The following is an 18691-nucleotide window of genomic DNA, read 5'->3' on the forward strand; positions in this document are numbered from 1 at the left end:
CAATAAAGTATCAATATCTCAAAAGCACAAACAACAATCAATTGAGTCTTTAATATATCTCAAAATCCATTTAAATGCATCCCAATGTTCTTTTTCTGGATTTGCAAGAAACCTACTTACCACTCTCACTGAATATGCCTTTAATCTTTTATACCATTGAGAGAGAGCTTATTTCAACTCATATAGACATTCCGATCAAAATTTTATTACCCTTTTTAACAAAACCTTCTTGTTGTTCCATAAATATCTCCTCTTCCATATCTGCATGTAGGAAGGTTGTCTTGACATCTAGTTGCTCGAATTCTAAATCCAAAGCAGCTTCAAGACCAAGTACCAAAATTCGTTAAAGTCAATACCTTCTTCTTGTCCAAATATTTCCACCACTAATGTTGCTTTGAACCTTTTTTTAGTTTCCTTTCCTTCATGTTTTATTGTGTGTACCCACTAATTCTTTAAGACCTTTCTCCCTTGTGGTCTTTCAACCAAATCCCATGTTTTATTGTCATGTAGGGATTGTATCTCCTCTTACATGGCCTTTTTCCACTACATATCATTTTCTTTTCCACATGCTTCTTTCAAAGAAGTAGGTTCGAAAACCTTTGTGAAGGTTATGTGGTCTGGTAGAGTTGCGAAAGAAGTAGGCTCGAATACCTTTGTGAAGGTTATGTGAAGGTTATGTGGCCTGGTAGACCTGTGAATTGATAAATTTTGTTCTGAGATTTCTCTTAATGGTTGTTGACTTTATTCTTCATATCATTCTAGTTGTTGTTCCTCATTTTCATTTTTTTGCTCATTATTTCCGTGAATGCCTTTTTAAAGTGTTGGCTAATTTTCCTGTTGTTCTTGTACAAATTTATGTGTCTGCACACCTTTTTCAACAAATTTAAGCATTTTTTATTCATTAAAAATGACATCCTTACTTCTGATAACTCTCCTCTTTAGAAGATCCAATAACTAGTAATCTAACACATTATCAACATATCCTAATAAAACACAATTAAATGAATTTTCATCCAACATGGACCTTTGTTCTTTAGGGATATGTACATATGCTTCACAACCAAAAAATTTCAATCAAGTGAGTATATCGTAAATCATTACCAATCCATACATTTTCTGAAATCCCACCATCAAGTGAAGTTGTGGGAGAGAAATTTATTAAGTAGCATGTTGGGTGAATAGCTTATGCCCAAAAAGATTTAGGCAAACTAGAGTTTGAAAGCATACATATCACCTTTTCCATTATTTTCTAATTCATTCTCTCAATTGTTCCATTTTGTTGTGGGGTGCAAGGAACTGTTTTTTCATGCTTTATGCCATATTTACTGCAATATTCTTCAAAGGCCTTGGATTAGTAAGTATCTAGAACTTGATCTTTACTCTTAATAGGGAAAATTGACACCTCCTTTGATGCATCACAAAAAAATGACAAAATAAGTAGCTCCTCCTACTGATTTTATATAAATTGGGCCACATATATTAAAGTGTATCAAATATAATAATTGTTTAACCCCGTTACAACTATCTCTTATAAATGATACCCTTTTAAGTCTATCCATAATACAATGTTCGGTAAATTTAAATTATGCATCTTTTATATCAAGCAAAAACTTTTTCTCAACAAAAAGTGTTAGGCCTCTTTCAAAAAACACTATATGGTGGCCTTCATCATCTAGCTTTCCAATTGAAATCAAATTTATTCCAAGCTCTAATACGTGCTTGACCCACTTAAGTAATAAACTACAACCATCTTATGTTGTTATTAGAACATCTCATATTCCTTCAATATTACAAATACTTTTATTTCCCAAGCAAACCTTACCCATATTACTAGATGTATCAGAAATAAAAATTTGTTTGTTTGTTGTAGCATGGTAGGAGGCTTCATAATATAAAATCTAATCACTATCTTGATTGGATGTATAAAGGCACGCATCATCATAAGAAACAATAATTAATACCTCACCTTATGTTTCCATGGCAGTAGTTTCTTTATTATTGTTGTTATTGCTAGCTATGGTTTGCTCCTTTTGCTCCTTTTTTAATATCCAACGATACATTTTGATATGGTCAAGTTTCCTGCAATAATACCAGGTTATATTTCCACACCTAGACTTTGATCTCCTTCTAGATATTGATTTCCTTCTATAATTTTTTCTTCCATGATCACCAAGAGTTACTGCGTCCATATTTGGTATTTCTTCACCCATAGATTTCATGTGTCTTTCTTCATTTAATAGAATGTTAGAAACATCTTCAAAGCCTAACTTAACTTTTGATGTTGCATTACTTGTGCTCACAGCTAGGTTCTTCCAATTATTAGGCATAGAGCTTAGGAGTAAAAGAAGCCTTGACCGCATTACCAAATGTAATCTTCAACAAAGTGAATTGGTTCATCACTTAGTTCAACTCATTTAGATGTTTAGCTACTGAACTCCCTTCCTTCATTTTGAGATTAAAAACCTCTTCATCAAGAAGAATTTATTAATTGTTGTGTCTCTTTCATATAAATCATGAAGATTTTTCCATAAATATTCGGTGGTCTTTTTCTGTGAAACATGAAAGTATAACGTGTTTGCCAAATATTGTTGAATAGTAGAAATTGCTTTTCAATGCAACTTCTCTCAATCATCGTCAATTAAGCTTCTTAGGTTTTCCCTTAGTCGGTAAATGTGGATCTTTGAGTTTGAGTATATCTTCCATCTTAGATCTCCATATGGTACAATTTACACTAAGTAATATTTTCAATGTTTATCCTTGAATCCATTGAACCAACAGTAAATAAAACCTACAAACATTAAATCTCCAACAAAAAGTTTGCTCTAATACCAGTTGTTATATTTTAAACAATAACCAATAAATTAACAACAATAGATATGAGATTAGTAATAACTTATATAGATCTCATTAATACAATATTGATCACAAATTAAATAAGAAATACAATCAAGTAGAAAGCAACACAAATTTTGAGTGAAAAACTGGCAACAATGTACTAGAGAAAAACCACGAGGAAAAATAATCAGTGCTTTTATTACTAGTAGAAATGACATAAACTTGGGCTTATGAGCCCAACTCTCAATAGTTTTGCACACAATGGATGAATTCAACCTTATTGGTAGGAGAATTATCCAATAGTTACATACGAGAAGAAGTTGAAGAAATCTCCCTTACATTGAGGAAAAGTCTCCTTTACATTCAAGAAAAGTAATAATAATAAAATATTATTTTATATATTTGTAATCAAACATAAAACCTAACTCCTCAATCGTATGGATACAATCTATCTGTGTATAAAACCACATTTCATTAACAACCTAAACATGGAGTTATATTGATCGCCAGGGTAGGCTATCTTGGTACGTTTATTTTCGAAAAAAAGGCTACCTTGGTACTTATTAAGAAATATCCACATTATCAGACAGGTTGGTGTTAAGATAATTAACCTCACTGTCTGCTAGGTGTCATAGTTGGTTTTGGGTCACTTGAATTTAGTTGAGTTTTGTTGGTATACATACACCTAGTTAGCCATAATTAGCTTCAGTTAAACTCTACTTCTTGCATGTAATGTGCACTTACTTAGCGTTAGTTAAATCTAGTGCTTACATGTGGTGTGCACTTGACTTTAGTTAGCTAAATCTAGTGCTTGCATGTGATCCATGTGCACATTAACATAACATAAAGAAAATTTAGCTTTAGTTCTCCTTAGTTATTATGGGTACAACTAAGCCTAACTTAGTTTCTTTATGTACGATTCTCAAATCAATATTTAATAATCGAATTCATTCTCTATTCCAATTTTCTTTTTCAATTCTTGCAAGTTTGTTCCATTATTATTCAGCGAGATTTGTATTTGTGCTCTAATAATTTTACATGGTATCAGAGCTACAGGGGTTTGGAGAAGGTGTATGACCAATATTTTGCAAGTTTGAAGATTACCAATTGGAAATTGTTCAGAGATTTGATTTGCATATTAGAATATTGGAGAACTATTGCAATTGCTTCTATAGCTGCAAGGTGAAAGAATGGAGTTCCCATATTCATCTATTCTCACTTCGTATAACTACTTCCAATGGAAGATAGAGATTTTGCTTCACCTCAGAGGCAAAGGCTTGTATCAGATAGTTATGAATATGGAAGCTGAACCCAATTCTGCCATTGAAAAATCCAAATACTTCAACAGGATGGATGAGGCTTTTGGTCTTCTATTGTTGTCCATATCTCTAGCATTGTGTTTCCATGTGGACACATGCAGCACTCTGAATGAGATCTGGACAACCTTGGAGAATTTATTTGGAAAACATGATTAGATGGAGACTCATTTTGTCGAAAATGAGCTAAATTCCTTGGATCCAAACAACTTTGAGAAAATTCAAGATTTCTTTACGAAATTCAAATCATTGCTTCTTCAATTATAGGATTGTGGGATCGATAAATCCAAATAGGAAGGTCAATTGATCCTTTCTATTTTGTCTAAATTAGGTCCTAAATATGTTGTTTTTGTTTCTACATTTCATACAATTAGACTTGCAACTAGAGATAAATGGAAAATGCCCAAACTTGATGCATTTATTGAGTCTCTCATTCATGAGCATGATAAGCTCATCAAGATGGGTTCATTAAAGTCTTCAAATGCACATGCACTTTCCATGCATGAAAAAGGAAAGTCCAACTCGAAACCAAATCAACAATCTAAAGGCAAAGGAAAGGCAAGAGATCCAGATCCAAGAAAGGGAGGAAATCCAAAACCTCCAAATGACTCTTCCAGCTCCAAGGGTAAGAAGGGAAAGAAAGGAAACTCCAAGTGTCCTTATTGTAACAAAGGCTATCATACTGGATCCTCTTGCATGTAGAATACTTTTGATTTGATGGAAAAGACTCTTTAGAAAAATAACCTTGGTCATCACATTCTAGAAAGTGCCAAGAAGATGATGGAGGAAAAACCATCAAAAACAAGGGGTAATGGTCATTCTTTAATTGCCCTCCATTTTACACTACAAGAATGGATTATCGATTAAGGAGCTTCACAACATATGTATTCTTCAAAGGAGTATTTTTCTTCTCAGCATGCATACTCGACACCTCCTATTCTCATGGGGGACAATTCTGCAATTGAAGCAACTAAACAAGGAAGAGTGCAATTTGAGGATGCAAGTTTTGAGAATGTCTTGCATATTCCAAGCCTTTCTGTGAATATTCTTTCAGTGTATCAGATGACACACACAGGCACCGGAAGGAAAGTGGAATTTACCCCAGATTCTGTGAGCATTTATGATATGAAAACCAACTTGAAGATTTCATTTGGCAAGGTAAATGATCAATCTTGTCTATATACATTTTCTGATTTTGTTCCTCAGTCAGATTCTATTTTGTTGCTTACGCATGCAAAGGAAGAAAGTAAGATTTGGCACGAGAGATTTTAGCACTTGAATTTCAGATATATGCAGCAACTTAACTAGCAAGGGATGGTTAAAGGATTTCCTTCCATTGAATTTTCAAATGGTGTTTGTAATGGATGTGCTCTTGGAAATCATCCACAAGGCAAGTTCGAGAAGGGGCATGCATGGAGAGCCTCTTCACCTTTGGAGCTTGTATGTAGTGATCTCATGGGTCCATTTTCAATACCTTCAATGAGAAAAGCAAGATATTTGTCATCATTTATAGATGGCTACACGAGATTCACTTGGGTTTATTTCTTGAAACTCAAGTCTAAATTTTTTCAGCATCTAAATATTTTCCAAGCGCATGCGCAAAATCAATTTGGAAAGCGCATAAACATCCTCCCCACAGATAATGGGAAGGAATATGTCAACAAATATATCCAAAATATTTGTAATGAAGCAGACATACAGTTGCATCATATAGTTCCTTACACTCTGCAACAAAATGGGGTGGTCGAGAGGAAGAATATATCTTAGAAAGAGATGGCCAATTGCATGTTGCATTCAAGATCTCTTCCATCAAAATTGTGGGTTGAAGCTATCATTTGTGCCTCATAAATCCAAAATAGATCTCCTCATAATTATGTTATTGTAAAAACACCTTTTGAGGCTTGGACTGGCATGTAACCTAAAATCAGTCATTTCCACATTTTCAGATCTTGAGCATGGGCCCGCATTCCTACATAGAAGAGAAAGGATTTGGAGCCTCAGAATAACGAATGCATGCTTGTTGGATATTATGATGAAGTCAAAGGGTATAGATTGCTTGATATCAACATTGAAGAGTTCTTTATAGAAAGGAGTGTAAAGTTTGAAGAAGATGCTTTGCATGCACCACCTGATGAACCTATTACAAAGTTGCCCTCACCACTAATTGATGAGTATGCACATGATACTTCAGATCGGAATTCAAATCTAGATGAGCCTTTTTCCTGTGACACATGTTGGACCACTAGTTGTTGAACATTGAGATAATACTTCCTCATGTAGTTCGAAAGATTCTCAACCACCTTTAGCACAAAAATGGCACAACATGAGTGATCTCTTAGATGATCCTGCCACTATACCTCAGTTTGAGGAAGCTCCACAAGCACTCTTAGCTATGGAGCCATGCTTGCCCATGCACGCTTTTATGATGCATGCATATGATCCACATAGTTATTCATAATAAATTGGGAATCCTAAATGGGAAGCAGTGATGGATGAGGAACACAACTCTCTCATTAAGAACCAGACTTGGAACCTAGTTCCTCTACCTTCCAATCATAAACTAGTAAGCTGCAAGTGGGTTTACTGGACCAAGAAAACAACAAATGACCAAGTTAGTCGATATAAGGCACGGTTGGTGGCAAAAGGTTTTCAGTAGGTACATGGTGTTGACTATGATGAGACTTTTGCTCCAGTGGTAAAAATGGATTACATTCGGCTAGATATCTCCACAGCAGTAGCAAGAGGATGGGAGATGCATCATATGGATGTGAAGAATGTTTTTCTTCAGAGTGATCTGAAGGAGGAAATATACATGAAGTAGCCATTGGGATATGTGCAAAATTCATCTATGGTATGCAAACTAAAGAAGTCTCTCTATGGCCTCAAGCAATGATCCGAACTCAAACAAGAACACAACAAAATACAGATATAACCACAAATACAAAGATGCAATAGAAATAAGTCTCCATTTCATTAATATCAAAGAACTGAAATATGCTTACAAATAGGATGGAAATAAACTAGCACGGGCGATGGTAGCTTATCTCTAAGAAGATATGTGGCAGCTACATGCCTCTGAATTGTTCTATAATGAGACTCAAGGGCCTTTTTATTATTGAACAACAAGTGAAAACCATAAACAACCAAAGCCCTTACCCCTGGAGATGGAACGCCAAGAGTTTGTGGGCCTCGTTGGGGTTAGTTGGGTAGTTAACTTCCCAGAGTTGTAACTTGGTCATATTATCTCTATTTGGCACATACAATACCTCATCATAAATATCTCTCTCAGTACTACAGGATTTGCAGTAGGCTCCTACCACCATGGGCCTGCTCTAGACCCCAAGAAAACGTCATTTGGGGGGTCAAAACTACTCTAGAAGTTTAGAACCTGAAAAACTACTAAAAATAGTAAATGTTGTTATAAACAAGGAAACTGATGAAACCGACTTGAAGTCCAGGTGGAATAGGTGGGTGGCCACCAATATCCACCTAGATCAAGCAGGCACCTAAAGCTTGTTATGCAAAGATGGATTCCTATTTGTTATCCCAAAATTTTCTACGCTACAAATCTGATTCCAATGTTTATTTGTTGAAGAAAATTGACTCCTTGTTGATCATAGAACTCCACATAGATGATCTTTTGATAACAGGTAGTTCAACTTCATCCATTGCTGATATCAAAACTACATTGCATAATTGATTTTCCATGATAGATATGGACTTGCTAAATTTCTTTCTTGGACTAGAGATCAATCATAATGGTTCTGGGTTTATAATTTATCAACCAAAGTATGCTAGATATCTTTTGACACGATTTCACATGAGTGACTGCAAGCAAGTAGCCACACCTTTCTTATATGGGATAAAGCTTGAGAATGGCAAAGACACACCATTGGTTGATTGCACATTGTATCGTCAGCTTGTGGGGAGTCTTCTTTATCTCACTCACTCCCGTCCTGATCTCTCATATGTCATAGGCATTACACTGGAACACTACAAATTCCATCCTTCGATATGTCTAGGGGACAATCACTTATGAGATTAATTATGCAACAATTTTTTCTTTGGATCTCATTGGGTTCACAGATTCAGATTGGGTCAGCGATAACATTGATTGCAAGTCCACCTCTGATTATGTACTTAGTTTGAGATCTAGCCCAATTTGTTGATCAAGTAAGAAGCAGGCTGCCATTGTTTTTTCATCAGTAGAGGCCGAGTACAGAGGAGGAATCAATGCCACTATTCAGACCATTTGGATATGACATTTCCTTTCTGAGCTTGCTATCATTGTCCATCGTCCGACTGTCATATAGTGTGATAATCAAAGTACACTAAAGTTTCACCAAGATCCAGTACAACGACAACAAACAAAACATATCGAGATCCACATTCACTTCATTAGAGAAATTATTCATGATGGTATCATCAATTTGCAGTACTGTCCAAGTTCTGAGCAAACTGCCAACATCTTCACCATGATATTCACTAAGTAGAAGTTTTAATTTCTACGAGACCGTCTCGGGGTGAAGTACACGAGGCCTAGCAGTTTTTTTTCTCTAATTTTTGCATTATATTTTGAGGGGGGGATTTCTTCCCACTAGGTTTTCTCTCTTTCATCTTTTCATGCACTGTACATGGGTACCTAAAATGGCCTTGTTAGTGGGACTCATTCATTTTTGCATCATAATCACCTAAGTTATGCTCAAGGGGGAGTGTTGTTGTACATGCACCTAGTTAGCCATAATTAGCTTCAGTTCAACTCTAGTTCTTGCATGTGATGTGTACTTAGTTAGCGTTAGTTAAATCTAGTGCTTACATGTGGTGTACACTTGGCATTAGTTAGTTAGCTCTAGATCTTGCATGTGGTGCATGTGAAAATTAACATAACATAAAGCACATTTAGCTTTAGTTAGCTTTAATTAGCCTTAGTTATTGCAAATTTGCATATACAATTAAGCTTAACTTAGTTGCTTTATGTATTGATTTTCAAATCAATATTCAGTAATCAAATACATTCTCTAGTCCAATTTTCTTTTCCAATTCTTGCAAGTTTGTGTCATTATTCTTCAGCTAGAGATGCAGTAGAAATAAGTCTTCATTTCATTAATATCAAAGAACTGAAATATGCTTACAAATAGAATGGAAATAAAATAGCTCGGTCAATGGTAGCTTATCTCTAAGAAGAGATGTGGCAGCTACATGCCTCTGACTTGTTCTACAATGAGGTTCAAAGGCATTTTTATTATTGAACAAGTGAAAACCATAAACAACCAAAGCCCTAACCCCAGGAGATGGAACGCCAAGAGTTTGTGAGCCTTGTTGGGGTTAGTTGGGCATTCAACTTCCCGGGGTCATAACTTGGTCATATTATCTCTATTTGGCACGTACGATACCTTGTCGAAAATATCTCTCTCAGTATTATAGGAATTGTGGTAGGCTCCTACCAATGGCCATGGGCCTGCTGTAGACCTCAAAAAAAGGTCATTTAGGGGGTCAAAACTGCTCCTGAAGTTTAGAACCTGAAAAACTACTAAAAATAGTAAATGTTGCTATAAACAAGGAAACTGATAAAACTGACTAGAGGTCCAGGTGGAATAGGTGGGTGGCCACCAATATCCACCTAGATCAAGCAGGCACCTAGAGTTTGGTATGCAAAGATGGATTCCTATTTGTTATCTCAAAATTCTCTTCACTGTAAATTTGATTCCAATGTTTATTTGTTGAAGAAAATTGACTCCTTGTTGATCATAGAATTCCACATAGATGATCTTTTGATAACAGGTAGTTCAACTTCTTCCATTGCTGATATCAAAACTACATTGCATAAGCAGTGTTCCATGATAGATATGGGCTTGCTAAATTTCTTCCTTAGTCTAGAGATCAATCATAATGGTTCTAGGATTACCATTTATCAACCAAAGTATGCTAGATATATTTTGGCACGATTTCACATGAGTGACTACAAGCGAGTAGCCACACCTTTCTTACATGGGATAAAGCTTGAGAATGGCAAAGACACGCCATTGGTTGATTGCACATTGTATCGTCGGCTTGTGGGGATTATTCTTTATCTCACTCACTCCCATCCTGATCTCTCATATGTCATAGGCGTTGCACTGGAACACTACAAATTCCATCCTTCAATATGTCTAGGGGACAATCACCTATGGGATTAATTATGCAACAAATTTTTCTTTGGATCTCAATGGGTTCACAGATTCAAATTGGGTCGACGATAACATTGATTGCAAGTCCACCTCTGATTATGTACTTAGTTTGAGAGCTAGCCCAATTTGTTGATCAAGTAAGAAGCAGGTTGCCATTGTTTTTTCATCAGTAGAGGCCGAGTACAGAGGAGCAATCAATGCCACTATTCAGACCATTTGGATATGACATTTCCTTTTTGAGCTTGGTATCATTGTCTATCGTTCAACTATCATATAGTGTGATAATCAAAGTACACTAAAGTTTTACAAAGATCCAGTGCAACGACAACAAACCAAACATATCAAGATCCACATTCACTTCATTAGATAAATTATTCATGATGGTATCATCAATTTGCAGTATTGTCCAAGTTCTGAGCAGAATGCCGACATCTTCACCAAGATATTCACTGAGTAGAAGTTTTAATTCCTACGAGATCGTCTCGAGGTAAAGTACACGAGGCCTAGCAGTTTTTTCTCTACTTTTTGCATTATATTTTGAGGGGGGGTTTTCTTCCCACTGGGTTTGCCCTCTTTCTTCTTTTCATGCACTGTACATGGGTACCTAAAATGGCCTTGTTGGCGGGACTCATTCATTTTTGCATCATACTCACCTAAGTTATGCTTAAGGGGGAGTGTTGTTGTACATGCACCTAGTTAGCCATAATTAGCTTCAGTTCAACTCTAGTTCTTGCATGTGATGTGCACTTAGTTAGTGTTAGTTAAATCTAGTGCTTACATGTGGTGTACACTTGGCATTAGTTAGTTAACTCTAGTTCTTGCATGTGGTGCATGTGCAAATTAACATAACATAAAGCACATTTAGTTTTAGTTAGCTTTAATTAGCCTTAGTTATTGCAAATTTGCATATACAATTAAGCTTAACTTAGTTGCTTTATGTATTGATTCTCAAATCAATATTCAATAATCAAATACATTCTCTAGTACAATTTTCTTTTCCAATTCTTATAAGTTTGTGTCATTATTCTTCAGCTAGATCCGTATCTGAACTCTAATCATTTTAAAAGTTTAGTTGGAACTTTCTCTAGTCATTTATTGTTGTTTATTTCCTTGTCTCCTATATAATTTTATTTAATTGATTTTGAATGATGAGAAGATTTGTTCACTCCATTCCAGTTTCAAGTTCTTTCTCTGTGTATTTCCACCTCTATTCTAGTCTCAAGTTCTCTCTGTGTATTTCGACCTCTTCATTCCTTATCATGGCATCAGAGCGCAAAGTTGCATAAGATTCCAAGGAGAGCAACATTGGAATTTTTTTTGTGAACACAAGCGAGGATGAGAGGAGCTCGAGGACTGAATGTCTAAGTCGTGAAGAATCCATTGCAAGCTAGCCAGTGTTTTAAAAACAAATTAAGTGACCATTGCACTCTCTCTACATGAATGCGATGAACAAAGGGGACTTGTGAAACTGCCACTTTCTGCAAACCAGGGCAGCTACCAGCGTTAACAAATGCTATGACAATGTTTCAACCGTCAAAGACTACTGTATTTGAAATCTGAAGTCGTTTCAATATAAGCGTTGGCTGACTTCCATGACAGCACGCCGACTGAAAGAACGAAAAGTCAAGATAACCGCAGTCTCGGCTATTCGTTCAAGGTATCACCGTGAATCGTGAAACCTTTTGGCATTCGAAAAACTTTCAAATATAAATTCCAAGCGAACCTCGAATATAAATAGCCATCTTTTTTAAGACAAGGAAGGTCGTTCTTTTGTTAAGGAAAGGTCAATGATTCTTTAAAAAGGGATTCTTTAAGAAAAAAATGAGTTTAAAAGAAAGGGCTTGTTAAGGAGAGGTATTTTATTGAAAAAAAAGGATTTTAAGGATTTAAAAAATATGTTTGTTTAAGGATCTTCAAAGGTTTTTTAAAAAAATATCTTGCTATATTGAGAAAAGAGATTCTTTATTATAAAAAGGAGGTAGTGTTTTATTAAAAAAAAAAAAAAACATAAAAAAAGAGATTTAAAAAAAAAAACAAAGAGGTGCAATTTTGTATTTGAAGAAATGGTTTTTTCTAACTCTTTGCTACAAACGTTTTGGGTGTGGAGTCTGATTATCTTCTTTATTTAGAGGTACCGTCACATTGGACTCCATTTCGTTGCCGCCCGTAAAATAAACGCTACAATTTCATAGTCAATATGGTTGTTCATTAGGTGGAGATCTGACGGTAGAAGTTATGTTTAATTTAGGGTTTTTTGCCCTAGAAAGCAACCTCTCACTATATATGAGGAAATTGTATTGCGTCTATGTAGATCTATATTCTGAGCGATAAGAGAGAGGAGATTCAGCGAGAGAGAAGAAGAAATTACAGCGAATCTGTTGTAGGTTGTATCTCTTCAGTTTGCTGGATAATATAAAAAGGAGGACTGGCTGTTTCTCTGTGGACGTAGACCAAATTGGTTGAACCACGTATATCTGTCTATCTTGTTTTATGCATTTTCTGTATTTATATTTCTGCAATATTTTATGTGTGCCATTGCTCTGTAATACATATTTTTTAACAACTCGTATCAGATTCGAAGGTCTATTTGGTTGATAAATTCGTAGGAGAAAAGGGTTTCTGGTTTGAGTGGGAGAAATGGCGGAAGATGGTAGGTTTAGTGTCGAAAAATTTAACAGCCAAAACTATCAGCTACGGAAGATGCAGATGGAAGATTATCTGTATCAGAGAGATCTGTACCAACCATTGAGCGGAAAGGCAAAGAAGCCACGAATATGACAGACACAGAATGGGATATTCTCGACAGAAAGGCACTTGGAACAATACCGTTGTGCCTAGCAGTGTCAGTAGCGTTTAATATTTCAAAGGAAACGACAATAGAGGGTTTAATGTCGACACTTGCCAAACTATATAAAAACCCTCAGCCTCAAATAATGTATTTCTTATGAAGCGTTTATTTAATATGAAAATGTCAAAAGGTGGATCTGTTGCTGATCATTTAAATGAATTTAATACAGTTACCAGTCAGTTAAGTTCCGTAGGGGTAACTTTTGATGATGAAGTTAGGGCTCTGTTATTTCTGAGCTCATCGCCAAAAAGTTAAAATGGTTTAGTTATTGCCATTAGTAACTCTGTTTTTTTATCTAGTACTTTAAAGTTTGATGATGTTGTCGTGCAATTCTTAGCGAGGAAATGCGATGGAAAAGCTCCAGTGAGACATCAGGTAATGCTTTGATTGCAAAGACTAGGGGAAGAAAAATGGAAAGAAAAAAGTGCCCAGTATATCACAGTAAGTCAAGGAAAGGCAGATCCAAGTCCAGATCAGGGATAGTGTGCTGGAAATGTGGAAGAAAGGACACCTAAAGAAAGACTGCAAGTCTCGGAAGGGAAGAGAAGGAGACGCGCAGCAAGAAAACAATCATGAAGCGAATGTGACAGGTGATGTATTGAAAGATGCTTTGATTCTTTCTTTAGAAAATATTATTGACGCCTGAGTGGTAGATTCAGGGGCCTCATTCCATGCCACACCTGATAGGAAACATTTTCATGATTATGTTCAAGGAGATTTTGGACAGCTTCGATTGGGTGATGATAAACCCTGTAAAATCATTAGAATGGGTACAGTTTTCATAAAATAGTAGAATGGGAATCAATGGCTATTGAAGGAAGTAAGGCATGCTCCATATCTGAAGAAAAAATTTATTTCAATAGGGTAGTTGGGAGGTGAAGGCTGTGTGACTACTTTTACAGATAAAACTTGGAAGGTCACTAAAGGATCCCTGGTAATAGAAAAAGGAGAAAAGGTTGGTACATTGTATTTATCAATGGTATTTCTAATTATGTTAATGCTTTAACCTCTACAGGAGAAGATACGGAATTGTGGCATCATAGGCTCGGGCACATGAGTGGGAAGGGGATGCATATTCTTCACTCAAGAAATTTGTTGCCAGGTTTGAAGCATATTGATTTAAAATTCTGTGAGAATTGTGTTTATGGAAAACGGAAGAGAGTCAGATTCCTCAGAGTTGGAAAAGAAAAGAAGAGCGAAAAATTAGAGCTTGTGCATACAGATGTATGGGGACCTGCTTAGGTATCATCTCTTGGTGGCTCTCGTTATTATGTTACTTTTATTGATGATGCAACCAGAAAAACCTGGATTTATTGTATTAGAAATAAATCTGATGTATTTGATACTTTCAAGAAATGGAAAGCTTTGGTTGAAAATGAGACAGGAAAAGGTTAAAGTGTCTCAGATCAGACAATGGAGGTGAATAATGGAATTCGTAGAGAGAAGACAGTTCTAAGAACACTACAAGAAAATGGTGTGTCAGAAAGGATGAACACGACAACCATGGAACGTGGAAGGTGCATGAGATTGCATGCAGAATTGCCTTTACAATTTTGGGCAGATGTACAGTGTAGATATTACTGTTTATCTAATAAACAAAGGGCCTTCAAGTCCTTGGATAGTGGTATTCCAGATGAGGCATGGACAAGTAAAAAGATAAACTACTCATTTTAAAAAACTTTTGGTTGTGAAGACTTTGTCCACATTAATAAAGAAAATAGAACAAAGCTTGAGGAAAATCAAAGAGATGTATTTTTATTGGATATGGTGTTAATGATTTTGGTTATCGATTTTATGATTATGAAAAACACAAAATCATTAGGAGCAAAGATGTCATATTCCATGAAAAGGTTTTGTATAAGAATCAGCGGCAGGAAAAGAAACAAGAAAAAGAAAATAGACAATACAAAGTGCTTGATGAGATCATAGAAAAAGTGATGGTGCCTGAAAATCATAATGATCAATGGCCAGAACAACAACCACAACAGCAACAAGCACCTCAAACACCTTAAAGTGGTGTTAGAAGATCTACCCGGATAAGTAAACCCCCTGAACGATACTCTTCTTCATTATATTATGTATTGTTGATTATTCTAGTGAACTAGAATGTTATGAAGAAGCAGTGCAGGTAGAAATCAGGAAGAAGTAGGAGCAAGCCATGAAAGAAGAGATGGACTCCTTAGCACATAATCAGACTTGGGACTTAGTCAGGTTACCTGCAGGTAAAACAGCATTGCAGAATAAATGGGTTTACAAGTTGAAGGAAGAAGATGGGGGTAGAAAAATGTATAAAGCTAGACTTGTGGTGAAAGGGTTTGCACAGAAAAAGGGTATAGATTTTGATGAGATATTTTTTTCTGTTGTTAAAATGACTTCAATTAGAAATATTTTAAGTCTAGTAGCAGCGGAATATTTGCATCTTGAGCAATTAGATGTAAAGACAGCCTTTCTCCATGGGGATTTGGAGGAAGAGATATATATACAGTAGCCACATGGATATGAGGTAAAAGGGAAGGAAAAATTAGTGTGCAGGTTGAAGAAGAGCTTGTATGGCTTAAAACAGGCTCCAAGGCAATAGTATCTAAAATTTGACAGGTTTATGTTTGAACAAAGTTATACTAGATGTCACTCTGCTTATTATGTTTATCTCAAAAGGCAAAATTATGGCAACTATATTATATTTTTATTGTATGTAGATGATATGCTTGTTGCAGGTTCTAACATGTAGGAAATAAATGTGCTCAAAAGAAAATTGGTGAACTCATTTGCAATGAAGGATTTGGGTGCTGCAAAACAAATCCTTGGTATGAGAATAAATATAGACAGGAAGAATCGCAAACTAACATTGTCTCAAAGTGAGTACATAGAGAAGGTGTTGAAAAGGTTTAATATGGAGAATGCAAAACCAGTTAGTATACCTTTGGCTAGCCATTTCAAATTAAGTAAGGAGAAGTGTCCCAAGACTCAAGAAGAAATGGCTCATATGTCTAAAGTTCCATATGCATCAGCAGTTGGAAGCTTAATGTATGAAATGGTCTGCACAAGGCTTGATATTACACATGCTGTGGGAGTTGTAAGCAGGTACATGAACAATCCAGGAAAAAAACATTGGATGCGGTGAAGTGGATTCTCAGGTATTTGAGAGGTACCACAAATCAAGCATTATGCTTCGGTGGTTCAAACATTGCTCTACAGGTATATGTTGATGCAGATATGGCGGGTGATAGAGATAACAAGAGGAACACAACAAGGTATGTGTTTACTGTAGGCGGAACAACTGTTAGTTGGGTCTCAAAACTGCAAAGTGATGTTGCACTCTCAACAACGGAAGCAGAGTATGTTGCTGCTACAGAGGCTAGTAAACAAATTATTTGGTTACAAAGGTTTCTGGATGAATTGGGTAAGAAGTAGGAGTTGGGGAGGTTATACAGTGACAGCCAAAGTGCCATACATCTTGTAAAGAAATCTGCATTTCATTCCAAGACTAAACATATACAGCTCAAGTACCATTTCATACGGTCAGCGTTGGAAGATGGACAATTGAAGCTGGAAAAGATACACACTAGCCAAAATCCTGCAAATATGTTAACAAAAGTTGTAACAATGGTGAAACTGAGAATTTGCTCAGTTTCAATTGGTATTCAAGTATGATGAAGAAGATGAGAAACAGTGAGGTCCAAAGTCGAGTCATTGTCCAACAAATGAAGCAACAGTGGAGTTGCTATAATCAATCTCCAAGTGGGAGATTGTTGGGTGTAGAGCCTGATTATATTCTTTATTTAGAGGTATCGCCACATTGGACCCTAGTTCGTTGCTGCCCGTAAAATATACGCTGCAATTTTGTAGTCAATTTGGGTCGTTCATTAGGCGGAGATCTGATGGTAGAAATTATATTTAATTTAGGGTTTTTTGCCCTAGAAGGCAACCCCTTGCTATATATGAGGGAATTGTATTGCGTCTATGTAGATCTGTATTCTAAGCGATAAGTGAGAGGAGATTGAGTGAGAGAGAAGAGGGAATTACAACGAATCTGTTGTAGGTTGTATCTCTTCAGTTTGTTGGATAATATAAAAGGAAGGACTGGCTGTTTCTCTGTGGACGTAGCCCAAATTAGGTGAACCACGTATATGTGTGTCTCTCTTGTTTTATGCGTTTTCTATGTTTATATTTCTGCAATATTTTATGTGTGTCATTGCTCTATAGTATATAATTTTTAATAAAACGCCCACTTTGTTTGGAAAAAACTATGAATTCTAGTATTTACAAATGAAGACATTTTTGCAAGCCCAAGAGTGTCGGGATACACTCTTGAACGCCTATGTAGAGTATGGGCAACCATTACCAATAATTAGAGAAATACAACTATTTAACTCAGAAAGAAAGAACACAGAGCCAAATGTTGGATACAAAACTCAGTCGATGACTCTATCTTTGACAAGATAATTGGCGCATCAACAACTAAAGAAGTTTGGGATATTTTGAAAGCTGCATACCAGGGTAATGATATAGTGAAGAATGTTAAATTGTAAACATTGAGAGCTTAGTTTGAAACCCTGAAGATGATTGACATAGAGAATGTGGATCACTTCATGGGTAGAGTCATGGGCATAGTCAATCAGATTAAACTTATTGGTGAAACCATTACAGATCAGAAGATAGTTTAAAAAGTCCTTTGGAGCTTGCCAAATAAATATGACATGGTTGTAACAACCATTTTGGAATCCAAAGATTTTATAACTTTCTCAGTAGAACAGTGGACAGGATCACTTCTAGCACATGAAACAAGACTTAACCTAGTGGAAGATTCCAATGGAGCAAGCTTTCAAAGCACAACTCTCTCTTGGCAGAGGCAGAGGTAGAGGATATAGAGGTAGCAACAAGTGAGGCAGAGGTAGATCATAACATCATCATGCAGCAAAGAAGTCAAGACCTACACAAAACCAAACATAGAGAAGCAAAACATTAAGAAAATGTAATGTCCAATGTTATCAGTGCAAGAAATTTGGGCATTATGAACAAGAATGCAGAAAAAAACAGTTTGATCAGCAATGAGGCAGTGTCCATCTCTCCAACAATGAAGGAGAATCCTCTGAAACAATGTTTGTTTCCTATAATCTTTCTTAAAATAATCACAGCGAGGACCTTTGGTTGTTGGGCAGTGGTTGTAGCAATCATATGACATGTGACAAAAATCTACTATCTTACATTAATGCTTCCATAACATCTAAAATTACTCTGGGAAATCGTTCTTGTATTAATGTTGAAGGGAAAGGTACCTTCCATGTTCTTACCAAACAAAATCAACAAAAATGCATACCTGATGTTTATTATGTTCCACATCTGCAGCATAACATCATTAGTGTAGGTCAATTTATGGAACATGGTTATGATGTAATATTCCAAGGAACACATATTATATCTATGACAAACCTCACAATAGAAGACTAAAAGCAAAGGTTAAAAAAACCAAGAATAGGATGTTTCCATTGAATCTTAGAAGTCAAAATCTTTCATAGTCTTTTGCA

General features: G+C 35.9%; 1 protein-coding gene across 1 annotated transcript in view; it reads right to left on the minus strand.

Moving 5' to 3' along the window:
- The window catches only part of LOC149184398 (uncharacterized), a 99883-nt gene that overhangs the window by 5647 nt on the left and 75545 nt on the right, over positions 1–18691 (minus strand). The gene's annotated exons all lie outside the window — the stretch shown is intronic.

Source organism: Pinus tabuliformis, chromosome 3_2 (assembly GCF_031772625.1).
Source record: "Pinus tabuliformis cultivar Carrire ecotype Pingquan chromosome 3_2, CPIR1, whole genome shotgun sequence".
NCBI classification, from domain to species: Eukaryota; Viridiplantae; Streptophyta; class Pinopsida; order Pinales; family Pinaceae; genus Pinus; species Pinus tabuliformis.